A 14,534-nucleotide genomic window follows, 5' to 3' on the forward strand; every position below is an offset into this window, starting at 1 on the left:
CAGTAATTCAATATAGATGGACTAGGCCAAGATTTTCAGAAAGGATCAAACAACAACTATATACTGTCTACCACAGGTACATTTTAGATTCAAAGACACAGATAGGTTGAAAGAAAGAGATGGAAAAAGACATACCATGAAAAGAGTAAGCAAAAGAGAGCTGAAATGTCCATATAAATGTAAGACAAAGTGGACTTTATACTAAAAATTGTTACTAAAGACAAAGAAGGAGATGATATAAGTATAACATGACCAATATATAAAGAAGACATAATAATTATAAACATAGGTTTACTTTATATATATATATATATAATCAGAGCCCCAAAATTCATGAAGCAAAAATAGTCATAACTGAAAGGAGAAATAGACAACTCAATCATAATACTTGAAGGCTTTAATATCATATTTTCAATAATGGAAAGAATAACTAGGTAGAAAACCAACAAGGAAAAAGAAGAATTGAACAACACTATAAATCAACTTACAGATATCTATAAAATACGCTAACAATAGCAGAATACACTTTCTTCTCAAGTGCACATGGAATATTTTCCAGTATTAGATCATACGTTAGGCCATAAAATTTTTTTTCAATAAATTTAAAAGGATTGAAATCATACAAATATGCCTCTAATCACAATGAAATGTAAGTACAAATCTATAACAGAAGGAAATTTAGGAAATTCACAAATGTGTGGAAAACATACAATACACTCTTAAACAACCAGTGGGTCAAAAAAGTCACAGGGGAAATTACAAAGTACTTTGAGATGAATAAAATGAAAACCCAACATACCAAAACTTATGGAATGCAACTAAAACAGTGCTTAGGAGGAAGTGTATGGCCTTAAGTACTATATTAAAAAGAAGAAAGATCTCAAATTAATAACCTAACCTTTTACCTTAAGAAATGAGAAAAATACCAAAACCAAAGTTACAAGAAAGGAAGATTACAGGCCAACATCTCTTATGAATATAGATGGAAAAATTCTCAGCAAAGTATCAGCAAGCCAAATTCAACAATAATTAAGAGGATCAAAATCTATATATTTATTTATTAAAATTTAAAGGGAGGGGGTGCTTCCCTAGTGGTCCAGTGGTTAAGACTCTGTGCTTCCATTGCAGGGGGCACAGGTTCAATCCCTGGTCGGGGAACTAAGATCCCATCCCACATGGCGCAAGGTGTGGCAAAAAAAGGGGAATTCCCTGGCAGTCCAGTGGTTAGGACTCCACACATCCACTGCTGGGGTGCCGGGTTCGATGCCTGGTCAGGGAACTAATATCCTGCAAGCCACATGGTAAGACCAAAAATTACAAAATAAAAACTACAGAAATCTGTTGCGTTTCTGTTCACTAATAATGAGCAATCAGAAAGAGAAATTAAGAAAGCAATCCCATTTACAATTGCATCAAAAAGAATAAAATACCTAGGAAAAAATATAAGGAGATGAAAGACCTGTAAGCTATAAACTATAAGACATTGATGAAAGAAATTGAAGAAGACACAAATAAATGGAAAATACATTCCATAGTCATGGGCTGAAACAATTAGTTTATTTATTTATTTTATTTTACTTATCTTTGGCTATGTTGGGTCTTTGTTGCTGTGTGCGAGCTTTCTCTAGTTTCAGTGAGCAGGGGCTACTCTTTGTTGCTGTGCACAGGCTTCTCATTGCGGTGGCTTCTCTTGTTGCAGAACATGGGCTCTAGGTGCATGGGCTTCAGTAGTTGTGGCACACAGGCTTAGTTGTTCTGCAGCATGTGGGATCTTCCTGGACCAGGGCTTGAACCCATGTCCCCTGCATTGGCAGGCAGATTCTTAACCTCTGCACCACCAGGGAAGCCCAATTAGTATTGTTAAATTATCTGTACTACCAAAGCAATCTACAGATTCAATACAATCCATATCAAAATTCCAATGGCATTTTTCACAGAGCCAGCACAAACAATTCTAAAATTTGTATGGAACCACATAAGACCCCAAAAAGCCAGAACAACCTTGAGAAAGAAGAACAAAGCTGGAGGTATCACACTCCCTGATTTCAAACCATGTTCAAAGCTATAGCAAACAAAACAGTGTGGTATTGGCATGTAAATAAAACCCACATAGATCAATGTAACATAATAGCCCAGAAATAAGCACATACATATTATGGTCAATTAATTTACAAGAAAGGAGCCAAGAATATACAATGGGGAAAGGACAGTCTCTTTCAAGAAATGAAAACCAGATAGCCACATGAAAAGAATGAAACCAAACCACTATCTTACACCATGCACAAGAATTATCTCAAAATGTATTAAAGGTTTGAATATAAGACCAGAAACCATAAAACTACTAGAAGAAAACAGGCAATAAGCTCCTTGACATTGTCTTGGTGCTGATTTTTTTTTTTTTTTGGACTTGACACTAAAAGCAAAAGCAACAAAAGCAAAAATCAACAAGTGAAAAAAAAAAATCAACAAGTGAGACCACATCAAAATAAAAAGCTTCTGAACAGCAAAGGAAACCACCAGTGAAATGAAAAGGCAACCTACTAAATGGAGGAAAATATTTGCAAATCATATATCTGATAAGGGGTTAATATCCAAAATATATGAAGAACTCATACAACTCAATAGCAAAAAAACAAACAATCTAATTTTTTAAATGGGAAGAGGATCTGAAGAGACATTTTTCCAAAGAAGACATAGAGATGGCCAATAGGAAAATATGTTCAACATCCCTAATCATCAGGAAAATGCAAATCAAAACCCAATGAGATATCATCTCATACCTGTTAGAATGGCTATTGCCAAAAAGACAAGAAAAAAAGATGTGTTGGCAAGGATGTGGAGAAAAGGGAACTCTTGTGCACTATTGGTGGGAATGTAAATTGGTGCAGCCACTATAGAAAACAGTATGGAGTTTCCTTAAAACGTAAAAAAATAGGCTTACCATATTAACCACCTGGGTACTTATCCAGTTGGGAGGTCAGGAAGGGGAGCTCTCACACATGTACCACTCAAGTCAACACACATCCCAACAGGAAGAGATGGACCGTTCATCTCCAGGAGGAAGTGACACTACTCTACTACTGCTGGCATGATGAAGAAAGATTTTCTTCTTGCCTGGCAACAACTCAGCCAATGAGAGACTGTCACAACTCAGCCAATGAAAAGCCACTCTACCTCAAACTTCTTGTTTCCTCCAGTAAACGTTTTGTTTTTACCAGCCCCTCCCAACTTCTCTTTCTCCTCTATAAAAGAGTTTCCTTTCCTTTGCTTTATTGGACTTGCATGTGGTTCCCCGTAGTTGCAGGTTCTGAACTGCAATTCTTTGCTGCTCCTGAATAAACCCATTTTGCTGGTAAAAAAAAATAACTGGCTATTTTCTTGTTTTAGGTTAACATTGAACATTTAAATTGCCTCCTTTTTTATTATACAAAATGTCACAGTAGACATTTCAAAATTTGTACCTTAGAGCACATGTGGGAGAATTTTTCTAGGAGGGAAATTACTAGATTGTGGGGTATTTGCTCCTTAAATATTATGAGCTATTGCCAGATTGCTCTGAAAAGAGCATGTCCCATTTTACACTGGCACCAGTGTATATAGAGGTTTCAGTTGCTGCACAGCCTAGCCAGCTCTTGAAATATCTCTTTGTGGTTTTAATTTGCATTTCCCCATCCCTGATAGTTGAACACCTTTTCACATGTTTATTTGTGGTTTAGGCTTTTCTTCTAATTGCCTGTTCATGTCCTTTGATCACTATTCTACAGAAGTATTTCTCCCTCTTTTTAAATTGATTTTTTAAAGTTTTTTAATATATTCTAGATACTAATCTTTTGTTGATTATACACAATCTGTTGTTGATTATATGTAATGCAAATATATTCTCCCCTTCTCTGGTTTGTCTTTACTTTTTTTTTTTATGACATCTTTTGTTGTACAGAAGTTTTTAATTTTTATACGGTTGAATATTTGAATCCTTTTCTTTTAAGGCTTGAGATTTTTGTGTCTTGTATAAGAAGTGTTTCTCTATGCCAAGGTCATAACATTTTCTCCTATTCATTATTCCTTTATATTTGTTAATACAATCAATCTGGTTAGTGTTAAGAGGGAAGGGGAAGACTGATCTGTCCCTTTAGAGGTGACTTTGCATATCTTGCCTGGATTCTTTAATGCTGATTTCATGGTTTAACTCTCTGTGGGCAGTTGTATTCTCCTTATTTCCAGGCTGCAGGGAAAGCTTTACTGAAACTTCCAAATCCTAGGCAGATTTTTATTTAATAAGCCTGGGATGGGGCCCAGGAATCTGAATTTTTGATATGCAATTCAGGTGATTTTGATGCAGAATCCTTTTAAACTCCTCGGTAGTGCTTAGCCACCCTTCCAGGTGTCTGGAGACTTTGAAATGAACCCACTTTTTGCTAGCTGACGGCTTAGCCTCACTCTGCCTCCGGTTCCTCTTTGCAAAAGTCCCTTCCTGGAAGAATTCTTCCGTGAATGGTGAGTTCAATGTATGAAGACTTGGCCCGGGCCTGGCATGTGGCAGGGCTCAGTAAATGATGGATGTTCATTAGCCCTGAAGGTCTCAAGTTCTGGGGTGAGCTGGCTCTGCCTCCCTCCTAGACTCATCTCTGCCCATGCTCCCCATCTTGGGCAAGTCACTTAACCCCTCAGAGCCTTAATTTCATCATCTGTAAACTGGTATTAATAATCCCTACTTTACGGGGCTGTTGGAAAAATTAGAAATGGCATATAAAATGCCCAGGACAGTGCCCAGAATGTGGTAGGCAAACTGAGCAGTTGTGTTTTTAATTCTGGAGAAGCTGAAACTTGAAGTTCAGAAGCTCTTCTCACTAGGTAGCCACAGATCCTGGGCAGTCCTGGGGCATCTCCTATTTCCCCTCCCAGTGCCTAGAACAATCCTGGACATACAGGCTTTCAGTAAAGTTTGATCAGTTCATGTTTCTTTCCAGTGTAATAGACAATTCTTACATTTTGTCAGCACCTCCAAAGAAGCCACAAAACTGGACAACTATTTTTATTATTTTATTTAATAGGTGTTTGTACAGAGCTTACAATATGTAAGGCCCTGTTCTAAGTGCTTTATGTTAAGTAACTCATTGCATCTTCATAATAACCCCATGAGGTAGATACTATTATTATTCCCATTGTCTAAATGGGGAAACTAAGCTAAAGGACAGCCCTATACGGAGTGAATTAAACCCTCCACATGTGTTGCTTTCAGAATAGTGGAATGAGACACCTGGAAAGAAGGTGCTACAGCCTTCTCAAAGCTTTCTGTCTCTGATTGAGGGGCTTAATACGAGAGGAAAATAACCTTTTGAATTGAAAATCATATTCTTCAACAATATTAGTTGTAAAAATTTTTTATATTTTATTTATTTTTGGCTGCATTGAGTCTTTGTTGCTGTGCACAGGTTTTCTCTAGTTGTGTCAAGTGGGGGCTGTTCTTTGTTGCGGTGCATGGGCTTCTCATTGAGGTGGCTTCTCTTGTTGTGGAGCATGGGCTCTAGGCATGCAGGCTTCAGAAGTTGCGGTGCATGGGCTCAGTAGTTGTGGCTTGCGGGCTCTAGAGCACAGGCTCGGTAGTTGTGGCCCACGGGCTTAGTTGCTCCACAGCATGTGGGATCTTCCTGGACCAGGGCTCAAACCTGCGTCCCCTGCATTGGCAGGTGGATTCTTAACCATTGCACCACCAGGGAAGTCCCAAAAATTCTTATATTTTAAAACCCATCCTACCACATCATAACAATTGAGGTGGCTACTGTAAAAACTAACAAATAAATTGCAAACAACATGAGAAGCATTGGTGAGAATGTGGAGAAATTGGAACCCTTGTGGTGCACTGTTGGTGAGAATGGTGTAGTCGCTATGGAAAACAGTATGGCAGTTCCTCAAAAAATTAAAAAATAGAATTACCATTTGATCCAGCAATTCCACTTCTGGGGACTTAAAGAAATAGTTGTATATCCATATTCATAGCAGCATTATCACTATAGCCAAAAAATAGAAGCAACTCAAGAAAATATAATATATCCCTACAATGGAATGTTAATTCATCCTTTAAAAGGAGGGAAGTTCTGACACATGCTACAAGATGGATGAACCTTGAGGACAGTATGCTAAGTGAAGTAAACCAGACACAAAAAGACAAATACAACATTGTAAATCAACTATACTTCAATAAAAAATTAAATTAAAAAATTTTTAAAAGACAAATACTGTATAATTCCACTTATATGAGGTACCTTCATAATCAAATTTATCAAGATGGAAAATAGAATGGTGGTTGCTGGGACCTGGGGGGCAGGGTGAAATAGGAAGGTATTATTTAATAGGTATAGAGTTTCAATCTTGCAAGATATGAATGTAATTAATGCCACAGAACAGTACACTCAAAAGTGGTTAGGGTGGTAAATTTTGTTATATGTATTTTACCACAATAATAATAATAATAATAATAAAATTTTAAAAGAGAAAATAAACTACTTATGTGATGGTGGAAGAATGGACCGTAGGCACCAGGAGACCAATGCCTTGTCCATTCTATTCATTATCGTGTGTACTCAAACAGCGCCTGGGCTTGTTGTAACTACTTAAAGATATCGGATGAATAAACGAACATTAGAAAACAAATCCTCCTGCTAACTCCTGTAGCCCATTAGGGAACCCTACAAGATATGGAAAGTACTGTTGGGAGGAATGGAGAGGAAAAAGTGGAGTCAAGTTCAAGGCCAGTTATTCCAGCCACACTTGAGCCAGGGAAGAGCCGGCTAAAAGGCCCTTGCTGAGGTTGGGAGGTTTCCCTGACTGGGAAGCAGATAGAAGCTGGTGCTCAGGAAACTGATCTCTGTCTGTGTCTGTTGGCCCCACCAGCCTCCCAGGGGCTCTCAAGAGGGACTGAGATGTTACCTGGGACTCCTCTCTCACTTCCCCACTCCTCAACAGTCACCATGACTTTTCCGTGAGGCCTCCATCGCACCTCCAACTGATCCTTCCTTTCTACCTTACTGCTACTGCCTGTAGCAAAGTGGTTTCTAGTCTGTCTCCTCACCTCTAATCCTTCTCTCCTCCAACCCAAATTATACAAAGTAATCTTTCTAAAATCAGTTTTCATACTTTAACAAAATCAATAATGAGCCTCATTCTCTACCTACTAAAATCTAAATTTAGATATTTAGAGGACTCCATGGAACTCCATCCTTTCCCAACTGACAAGCAGGTGGTGCTTCCTCTTACCCTACCTATCCTAGGATTTGGGGTGTTTTTTTTTCTTTTACTTTTTATTATGGAATATTCTAACATATGCAAAAGTAGAGAGTACAAAGGAACCCCTGTAGACCCATCCCGTAGCTTTAGCGTTTGTCAACATATGGTCAGTCTTGCTGCATCTGTACCCCAACGACTCCCTGACCCCAGACACTACCATTTTTTTGATTCATGGGCTTTTTAATTCTTTGTTTTCTTCCCTGATTTTCAAATAATATTTCTTATAAAAATGTCAAACATCACAAATGTACAGAACAAAGAATGTGAAAGCCTCCCATAATCCCACATTCCTCAGATAATAATCATTGTTCATAGTTTAGTGTAGGTGTTTTTCAGATTTTTTTTTGCTGTGAATATATTAACATATAAACTAGTTAATATTTTTCACAATATTAATAACCATATTTAATCTGGTGCAGATTGTTTTTCCATTTTAACAATATATCTTGGACAGGTTCCATATTAGATCATGTAGATCTGAGGCAGGAGACAGATGATGGGCCCCCAGGACAAATGGTTTGAGTTCGTTCCTTGTGGACCGATACTCCAAGACTGGAATAACAGGACAATTAAGAGAGGCGGCTGGGCCCTGCCCAGATAGAAGATAAGAGACCACATATTCCTCATTCTCAAAGTCGGAAGACCTCTCCGACTACACATGTGCAGAAAGGCTCCTTGGAGGTCAAAAGGGAAGGGATTCCAGCTAATGCTCACTTACCCATAGGCCTCTTCGGTAGAATCCATCTTGGCTAAGAGATGCACGCGCACACACGGGAAAATCCTGAGTTATACCAAATACCGACTTTGAACCAGGCAAATCAAAATGACTGACCAAAGGAAACCCAGAAGAAATGCCCCATAAAAGTGATTCAGACTGCCACTAGGGGGCGACACTGTCTCTCTGAGCCCGCCCGTGTGTCTATCCACACGTACTGTACTCTTTTTTTCCCTTAATAAATACTTTACTTGTCTCACTACTGTGGGAATTCTTTTTCAGCAAAGCCATAGGGCCAGGGCCTTGCCACTGACCACTGGTCTAGTGGCTAGGATTTGGTGCTCTCACCACTGCGACCCGACCTCTATCACTGGCCGGGAACTGAAACGCTGCTTCAAGCTGCTGCAGGCTGAGGCCACCCGAGATCAGATCCACCTTGTTCTTTTTAACAGCCAGATTGTATTATACTATATGCTGTGCCATATTCTATCAGGTTGGCCAAAAAAGTTTATTTCTGTAACATCTTAGGGAAAAACCCAAATGAAATTTTTGGCCAACCCAGTATTTAACCAGCCCCTATAGATGGACAGTTGAGAGAGCAGTTTCCATCTTTTCGTCGTTACAAAAAGGTTACAGTGAACATGCTTTTACATGTTTCTGCACTTGTGTAAGTATTTCTATAGGAAAGAGTCCCAGAAGTGGAACTGCTTGGTCCTCAGATGAAGGCATCTTAAATTTAAACAGATGCTGTAAAATGTATGAAAAGTGTATAACAGTACTTATTTTGCCATATTCTTGCATATAATTAATCTTTCTCATCTTTGCCAAGCTAATAAATTTAAACAATTTCATTATGATTTAAATTTTTAAAATTCTGAGTTTAAGCCTCTTTCCTTCTATTAACCAAGTATCAAAATTCCTGGGAGGGGGGGCTTCCCTGGTGGCGCAGTGGTTGAGAGTCCGCCTGCCGATGTGGGGGACGTGGGTTCGTGCCCCGGTCCGGGAGGATCCCACATGCCGTGGAGCGGCTGGGCCCGTGAGCTGTGGCCGCTGGGCCTGCACGTCCGGAGCCTGTGCTCCTCAGCGGGAGAGGCCACAACAGTGAGAGGCCCGCGTACTGCAAAAAAAAAAAAATCCTGGGAAGGGGTGGATGGAGAAGGCGCGTTACTGGCAGAGGAAAAAGGGGGAGAGAGAGCCTGAGCCTGGAGAGGTGGGCAGGTTCTAGATGGCAGGTGTGTTGAGCTTCAGGTTGATATAGCTGGACCATACTACAAGTTAGAAGGTTCGAACCAAAGAGTGACTAGGTCCAGTTCTCTGCATTCAGACTTGGTGTCCTTGAGTAGAGCCTGAAAGCCCACAGCCTGCCTCTGCCTTTATTTCTGGGAGGAGACTTTCTCCAGAAAAGCCTGACTTCAGACCACCAACCCCTTCCCCTCAGCCTTCCCCCTTCAAATGCACCAGGGCTCAAGCAGGGTTTCAGCCAGAGATGGTGGACTTTGGGCTCATCTTAAGATTGAGACACTTAAATCATTAGTAGAAGACACTTTTGTAAAACTGTAATACCTGAATTTCTGTATTTCTCAATGTGTAAAATAATTAATAGCAACCAAAACTATTTTTTGCATAGGACCTGAATTCAGAAAATTCAGTGTGTAACCACTAAATTCATTCACTTTGTCAACCGACGTTTCCCGGAGGTTTCCTGAGTGGTACCAGGTATTGTTGCTAGATCCAGAGATACAAAGGAGAATAAGAGAGATTTGGAACAACTTCTATTTCAAAATAAACTGTCAATATCCAATATTATAAACAGATACAAAAAATAGAACTGACGAAAAAAAAAAAAAAAATAGAACTGACGAAAAGAGAATGAGTCAGCAAGAGAGACTCCCTGATCTGTGTTCAAAGGGATAAACACTAAATGCAAAAAAAAAAAAAAAATTTTTTTACCATGTTTAAAGATTACCAAAAGGAGATAATGCAAAAATACAGAAAATAATGTTTTAGACAGTCAGCTGCAAGTGAATACGAACTATAATGAAAAAAAACTTGTTTCAAAATGCAACTCATCTGATAACTTGGTTGTAATGTACAAGAATCATGAGCAATTAAAAATATTTTTATCAAAAATGTATAACCTGAATCTAATCTTAGAGAAACATCAGACAAACCCAAACTGAAGGAAATTCTACAAAACAACCGGCCGGTAATCTTTGAAAACATCAAGATCATAAAGACTAGGTTGATTAAAGATGTTAAAAATAAATAAATACATAAATAAAAATAAAAAGAATAATAGTTTACAGTAAAAAAAAAAAAGACTAGGTTGAGGGACTCTTCCAGATTAAAAGAAATTAAGAAGACAAAACAACTAAATGCAACCAAGAATGGATCCTTGTCTGGGAAAGAAAGAGCTATTGAGGGCTTTATTGGGGCAATTAGTGAAATTTGAATATGAACTCCAGATTAGATAACAGTAATTTAACAATGTTAAATTTTCTGAATTTAATAACTGTACTGTGATTATTTAAAAGGATGTCTTTACTGTTAGCAGCAAAGATGAAAATATTTAGGGGTAAAAGTCTACAATTTGCTCTCAAATAGTTCATTAGAAAGATAATAATAGTATATATTGTATACATAGTGATAAAGCAAATGTAGCAATAATAAGAACAACTGGTGAAAATAGATGAGGAGCGTTGGGAGTTCACGGAATTGTTTTTGCAACTTTTCTGTAAATTTGACTTTTTTTCAAAATAAGAAGTGAAAAATAAAAAAGCCTTGGGAATTGCCTGGCCGTCCAGTGGTTAGGGCTCCAGGGATTAAGATTCTGCAAGCCACGCAGAGCGGCCAAAACAATAAATAAAAATAAAAAAGCCTTTAAGATATGTAAAAATATAAAGAAATTTCTCTGTCTTTAGAGAGACATCTCTGAAGATGTCTCTGGTATGGGAGGGTTATTGTTTAACTGGGTCCATCATGCTTTCTGGGAAGAGGGGGCTAACCATTCGAGTAAAGCAGAATTGGATGCCCTAACACAGCCCTCTGATGTCCCTTGTTCATGGAGTGCAGCTGTTAGAAAAGAAACGATACCAATGGCTGAGCTCCAAAATGAAATCAGCTTTGGGGACAAGGTTTATCTTTGTACCTCTGCCCAATTTTGCCCCTGAACAGCAAGCAGTATGTGAGACCCTGGCAGCAATTCCTAACCTGGCCCACCTCTGCCAAAGGCTGAAAGTTGTCTGTACTCTCTTCCTTTTCCTTTTTTTTTAACTTGAATTTTCTTGATCCTTCCCGGTGAGGCCAGGAATGCTCTGAAGTTTCCATAGATTGGAGTTAATCATTTGCATAACACAATCTGGGCCACCCTGTTCTTTTCTGGTGGAAAGGAACTTTACTTTTCCTTGTAGGTCCCTGAGAAGATAAGTTGTGGGTCTTCTGAAGCTGCCCCAGGCCCTGCGGATGGAGATTTACCCACCAGCTCGCTCAGCAGGGAGCCAGAGCACAGTGAGTCCCCCGCGGGCTGGGAGAGTCTGTCCTGCTTGGGGCTAGACTGGGTGGGACTGGGCCAGGTGGGAGGCTGTGGGTGGACTTGTCAACTCTCAGTGTGACCTTGGACGTTGAGGCTACTCCTCTGAGGCTGGGATGTCTTGAAAATTCACTACGTTTTCATTACAAGTTGACCATGACTGTTTCATGGAAGAATCTGAGAGGTCAGCAGAATATTTTTCCCTTGTGTACTATGCAGATTTACCTAGGAGGCATGGGTTCTTGGCACTCACTCACTAAGTGGAACTACAGTCGCTAACCAGGTATCTTTTGGGTGCTTGCCAGAGGTTCAAGCGGTCAGGGTCCCTGCCCTTAAGGAGCTCAGAAAGAGGGAGAAGCGTCAATGTGTTAGGACAATACACTGTGTCATAGCAGAGAAAGAGCAATTACCTAGAGCCTTGACAATATGTTTTTTTATTTTAAAGCTGAATGGCAAAAGCCACAAAAAAATTAAAAGATAAGTGATAAACTAAAGGAAAAGGATTTGCATATGTGTCAACTGAAGAGCTAAATGAATGGAAAAAAAAAAAAGACCTATTACTCAATAGAAACTGAGGCCAAAGCAGACAATTCAATGAAAAGGAAACACAAATGGCTGTTAAACATATGAAAAGGTGTTCAACCTCACTCATAATAAGAGAAATGCAAATTGAAATTTCTACAGGATACCACTTTCACCTTGGCCAAAAACAAAGGTTGATAATGCTGTTGTGGAGAGCTGCAGAAACAGGCCCTCTGATATTTCTGTCAGAGTGTGCACTGGAACAACCTCTGTGGGGCAAGTTGGCCATAGCTGCAAATTTTTAAATGCACATCTTTGACCCAACAATTCCAATGTTAGGCACTTATCTTGCAGACACGTGTATCTTGTGAAATGTTACACTGTTAAGTGAAAAAAGCAAGGTACAGAACCGTGCATTATCATATGCTATTGTTACCAAGTCCAAGCTCACTCTGCTCACCTCACGACAGGCCAATAAATTGGAGACGAGGTGTGGAGGCAAGGAATACGACTTTATTTGGAAAGCCGGCAGACCGAGAAGATGGCAGACTAGTGTCTCTGAAAAACCATCTTATTGGGGTTTGGATGCCAGTTTCTTTCATAGCACAGAGAAAGGGAGGAGATGAGGAAGTAAAGTTAAAAGGTCATAAGTTTTGCAAATATCACCTGGAATGGGCAGCCTTGGGGAGGGAATGTGTTAATTTCTTCTTTCTGTAGCCATCCACAGGTGGAACAGGGTCCGGATATTTCCCTGAACAAAGGCACTTTGGTTTAACATTCAGGCAGAGGGGCAGGGTTCCCCAAGGCAGGCCATTATGTATAGACAGTATCCTTTTAGTGAACAAAAGCAGCTGAAAGCAAAGGTTAAAGTAAAAGAAACAGGTCCAACATGTAATCCGATTTGGCTCTTGCCTGTTATACTATCAATCGAGTTTATACCTAAAACCACGTGGCTGTACCATAACTTTCTTAACTTTTCCCCTAATGCTGGGTGCGGTGTCTCCATGTTTTTATGATTATAGGTAATGCTGGATGGACATCTTTTGTACATGAATCTTTGCCTACATTTCAGATTATTTCTTTAGGACAGTCCAGATTACTGCCTCAAAGAGAATTTATGATAACAACCACTACAGCTACCATCCCTGTTTGTTAAGCAGCCTGTATTTTTTCCTTTCATCCTCACAACAGCCCTGTGAGGTAGGGAGAAGCATCCCATTTTTCTCATCCTTGAGGAAAGGGGCTTAAAGGAGGCCAAGTGACTTGTGCTGGGGTACACAACTGGAATGGTGAGGATCAGGACTCACATCTGCTTGACTCCCACGCCCCTGCTTTAGAGTCTGCTCAACTGCGTGGAGCATTTTTAAGGCTCTTGATAAATGTTGTCAAATTACTTTCCAGAAACTTCACCTCAGTTTACGGTCCCAGAGAGAGTGCTAAGCTTGCCACACCCAGGCCAATGTGGGGGGATTCCATATTTTCATTTTGCTAATTCAGAAGGGAAAAAAAATAGGGTCTCACACGTCTTTTTTTTTAATATATAAATTTATTTATTTATTTGTTTATTTTTGGCTGCATTGGGTCTTTGTTGCTGTGGGCGGGCTTTCTCTAGTTGTGGAGAGCGGGGGCTACTCTTCATTGCAGTGCGCGGGCTTCTCATTGCGGTGGCTTCTCTTGTTGCGGAGCACAGGCTCTAGGCGCACGGGCTTCAGTAGTTGTGGTGCACGGGCTCAGCTGCTCCGCGGCATATGGGATCTTCCCGGACCAGGGATCAAACCCGTGTCCCCTGCATTGGCAGGCGGATTCTTAACCACTGAGCCACTCAGGGAAGCCCCTCACATGTCTTCAATAACTAGTAGATCTGAACATTTTTCATAGGTTTATTAGCTATTTGTACTTTTCCTCTTTTTTTTAACTGTTCATGTTGGACTATGTATTATTTAAAATGTATCATGTCAATTCTTATCTAGTCTCAGTCAAAACGCTGGCTCATGTGGGCAAAAGCGGCAGCCGAGGCAAGGTGATGGGTTGTTCCAGCTCCTGTGTCCTTGGCTTTACACGGGAGGTCCAAATCCAGGAGGTTTATGGGACCTCCGTGGGAGAAATCGGGCACATTCAGATTGAGAAAGGTGGCAGCAAGGAGTTGGATGTGATGCTTAAACAAAACCCACACTACAATGTCCCAGCTACGTATTTATTGCTTTCTGCTAGAGCAATAAATGTCTGGGGTCATCCTCACTGAAATGGACCTTTCCTTCTGCATGATGGCTGATGTCAGGCTGGTGATGACGCTCTGGCTGGCACCCCCAGAGGCAGGCACATTTTCAGCACAGAGCAGAGCTCTTCCAGGTGGGAACCTGCCAGTTTCCAGAACCTTCTGCCTGATTTCCCTTCTTCCTTCTGTGCAGGCCACTGGGGTCATGTCCAGCCGGGAGGAAAAATGCTGGGCGCGGGCTCCCCGATGGCGGAGGCACAGAGGCCACG

This window comes from Delphinapterus leucas, chromosome 16 (assembly GCF_059928025.1).
Source record: "Delphinapterus leucas isolate spDelLeu-1000000601 "Yukka" chromosome 16, BTC_Dleu_Yukka2, whole genome shotgun sequence".
Classification (NCBI taxonomy): Eukaryota; Metazoa; Chordata; class Mammalia; order Artiodactyla; family Monodontidae; genus Delphinapterus; species Delphinapterus leucas.